Source organism: Phaseolus vulgaris, chromosome 5 (genome assembly GCF_051622355.1).
Source record: "Phaseolus vulgaris cultivar YP4 chromosome 5, ASM5162235v1, whole genome shotgun sequence".
NCBI classification, from domain to species: Eukaryota; Viridiplantae; Streptophyta; class Magnoliopsida; order Fabales; family Fabaceae; genus Phaseolus; species Phaseolus vulgaris.
The window spans coordinates 29,346,063-29,350,417 of NC_143502.1; positions in this window are offsets into that span (position 1 = coordinate 29,346,063).

The window sequence follows — 4,355 nt, forward strand, 5'->3', positions numbered from 1 at the left end:
TGTGGTTTTCAAGGTCACCTCTTTGTGGTTGTGTTGTTGTAATCTGTGAGTGATTACTAGTGGAACCCAGTGGTTGTTCTGGGAACTGGATGTAGCTCAAGGTTGAGTGAACCAGTATAAAATTGGATGTGTATATCTCTCTCTCTCTCACACACTCCTTATAAATGTTTGTTTTAATTCTGCTTTTGCTGCTGCTATAAACAACCGATTAAAACATATTTTCAACCGGTTAAAATTCTGTAAACAGTTTCTTAATCATTGTTTAATTGCTTTCCTTGATTATTTTATCTATGAATTTTGTTAATACTTCATTCCTAATCAATCTTTGCGAAAATATTTTATAAACAATTCACTCCCCTCTTGTTTAAGCCATCAATTCTTACAATTGGCATCAAAAGCTAGGTTCTTGAAAAATATTCAAGTTTTTGTTTTTTTTCTAAAAACTTTTTTTAATGGCTAGCAAGTGCCTCTTTAAACAAACCACCTCTGTTTTGTGGTGAAAATTATAAGCTTTGGTGTATAAGAATGAAATTCTTTGTTGATTCATTAGATAAAGAAATCTGGAATGTTATTTCAAACAATGCTTTCATACATATGCCTGAAAATAATTATACATCATCTAAAACTGAAAGAAATCACCTTGATTGTATAACTAAGAACATAATTGTCTCTGCCCTTGATTCTGATGAACTTCTCAAGGTTTCAGAGTGTATCTCAGCCAAAGAAATGTGGGATACTCTTGAAAAATGTCACAAGAACCCAAAGAGTGTCTGGTTGGACAAGGATGAGCCCTCTGCTAAATCATCTTCTTCAGAATTCAAGATGGAGGTGTGTCTTATGGGAAAAGAAGAATATGGGTCAAACCAAGTAAGTACATATTCTTCAAATAATTGTGAAAATTATTTTCAACTTTTCAAAAGACTCATGAAGAAGCCAAAAGATTAACCCTTTCAAATAATTGATTGAAAAGTGAAAACAACTGGTTGAAAGAGAAAATCAAAGTTCTGAAAAAAGATTTGAATAATTCAAATGTTGATTTTGAAAATCTTGAAATGACTTATCAAAACTCCTCTTGTAAGTGTGATTCTAGTATTTGCAAAAATTATTAATCTTTTTAAAAGAAAGTTTTGTATCTTGTGAAAATTGTTGACACAATTTCAAAAGGAAAAACAAATCTTGAGAATGTTTTAGCATCTTAGAAGTGTGTTTTTGGGAAATCTGGTTTGGGTTTTAACCCACAAAGCAAAAACAGTGGTTGTTCAAAACCTTTTTCAACCATCACAAAAAATCAATCGGTTAAAAGGTCGAAACAACCGGTTGTTTGTTGTTTCTATTGTATGAGAAAGGGCCACTCTGTTAGATTTTGTAAAATTAGAAAGTTTTTTGTTTCCAAAGGTATCCTAAAATGGGTTCCTAAGAATCCTAAGGTTCCTTGGAATAAAATTAACATTCATGGACCCAAATTTGTAAGGGGACTAGATCTTGCCACCTGATTTTGAATTTTGCAGGATTGCTTGGTGAGAAAACAACATTTGTGGTACCTAGACAGTGGCTGCTCCAAGCATATAACTGGAGATGCATCCAAATTCGTCAGCATCACTCTCAAACAGGAAGGGCATGTGACCTATGGAGACAACAACAAGAGAAAAATCCTTGGTAAAGGTACCATAGGCAATGAAAACAACTTTCTAATCCATGATGTGCTCTATGTAGAAGAACTTAAGCACAACCTGCTCAACATCAGTTAGCTCTGTGACAGAGGCTACCAAGTTACCTTCAGAACAAATGCTTGTGAGAAATGATGTGTGGTCCTTTGTTCCTAAAACAACTCAAATGAATGTTATAGGTACAAAATGGGTTTTCAGGAACAAGTTGGATGACTCAGGTGTTATCACAAGGAACAAGGCAAGGCTTGTTGCTAAGGGTTATAACCAAGAAGAAGGGATTGATTATGATGAGACCTTCGCACCGGTAGCAAGGTTAGAAGCTGTAAGACTTTTATTAGCTTTTGCTTGCATGAATGGGTTCAAATTATTTCAGATGAATATGAAGAGTGCTTTCCTAAATGCGATTGTGAATGAAGAGATCTTTGTATCACAACCACCTGGATTTGAAGATCACCAATATCCCCATCATGTATACAAGTTGAAGAAAGCCTTGTATGGCCTTAAGCAAGCACCAAGGCAATGGTATGAAATGTTAAGTTGTTTTCTTTTATCTCATTAATATGAAAGAGGGAAGATTGATAAAACTCTTTTCATTAAGAAATCTGATTCTGATGTAATCTTAGTTCAAATATATGTGGATGACATTATATTTGGATCTTCTAATGAGAAATTGTGTGAAGATTTTGTAAAAGCTATGCAGGGTGAATTTGAGATGTCTTTGATAGGGGAGCTTTCCTTCTTTCTTGGGCTGCAAATCAAGCAATCGAAAGAAGGCATCTTTGTGTGTCAATCCAAGTATTGCAATGACATACTCAAAAAGTTTGAAATGAAGAGTTGTAAAGTTGTAGCAACACCTATGTCAACAAATTGTTACTTAAGTGCTGATGAAGCTGGACCAGAAGTTGATCAAACTAAATACAGGGGGTTAATAGGTTCTTTACTATACCTTACTATGAGTAGACCTGATATTATGTTTGTTGTTTACCTCTGTGCAAGGTTCCAATCCAGTCCTAAGGAATCCCATCTTAAAACTGTCAAAAGGATCCTAAAGTATCTCAAAGGCACAACATCTGTTGGTTTATGGTATCATTCTCACTCTCCTATACATCTAGTAGGATACTCTGACTCTGATTTTACAGGATGTAAACTAGATAGGAAGAGCACAAGTGGAACATGCCACCTGCTTGGATCAAGCCTCATATCATGACACAACAAAAGGCAAGCGTGTGTAGCATTATCAATAGCTAAAGCTGAATATATAGCTGCAGGGAGCTGCTGTGCACAAATCTTGTGGATTAAACAACAACTTGAAGACTTTGGATTGAAGATAAGCAAGGTTCCTTTGTTGTGTGACAACACAAGTGCAATAAATCTCACAAAAAAATTAGGTTCAACATTCCAGGACCAAGCATATTGAGATTAGGCATCACTTCATTCGTGGTCATATCAGCAATGGCGATAGTGTGATTTACTTTGTTGCCACAGAAAGTCAGCTTGCAGACACTTTCACAAAATCCTTATCCAAGGACAAATTTTATTCTCTAAGGAATGAGTTGGGCATAATTGATATGCATGCTTTATCTTAAGTTTTTTATCCTTCCTTTTGTCTATTTGTGAAGACAAATAGGGGGAGAAGTGTGTTGGGATATGTAATGTTCTTATTATTTGCACTATTACTGCTTTTGAACATTGCTATAATTGGTTTAAGTTTGAAATTTTAAAACTGATAAAACTCTGATACAAAATTTCAACCGGTTATTCCTGCGAAATAACTTATTGTTTATCTGTGTTTGCACCTTTATATGTTGACTGGTTTCTCACATTAATTTGGTTGATGTTCCTCTCTGAAAATCACTTAGTGGGAACTGGTTTGTGGTGCTTGTTTGATTGGAATAGATTATCCTATATTTCTATGTTTGCTCATGAATGCAGGTTGTACAGATTCTAAACAAGAACATTCCAAAAAGCATCTCAAGGATTTGTCTCCATCAAATAGGGGGAGATTGTAGAGCATGAGAGCTTTGATGTTTCAAATCCATGATGAAGCTTGAAGTTGTGCTGCTTTTGGTTTAGGTTTAGATTAGAGTGTTTATAATCTATGTAAAGATCAATTATTGGCCCTTGCACAAAGCTTGCCCAATCTATTTTAAAAAGAAAAGTGTTTTTCTAAGCAAAGATAAAAACAACCGGTTGAAATATCGAAATAATCGATTGTTTGTCACTTGGCTTTTTTAAAGGTTTTAAAACTGTTTTTGACTTGGTTATGTAACTGCCTAACCAATTCAACCAATTAAAATGACTTTTCAACCGGTTGATTGTAACATTTCCTAACAGCTTTTTGAAAACCTGTTAATCTGTTTTGGGTGTGATCAAAACTGCTTTGGCTTATAAATGCTGCCTAGAACAACTAGTTTAGTATGCTATAAATATAACCATTCTTTCAAAACAAAATACACAATTTTTTACACAATTTCAAATCAAACATATTGAGATTGAGATTAGTTTTGAAAGAATTTTTTTAAAAGTTTGCAAGATTGATGTTTAGTTTTGCACTAATTCAAGATTTGATCATAGGAGTTTCCTGGTTTCTGTAATCTCAGGTGTTTTCTATTCCTTTCATGATTCTTGTAATTGTACTTTCATAAACTTGTAAGTGTGTGTGAAATCCTGTAAAGTCAGAGGGTATTC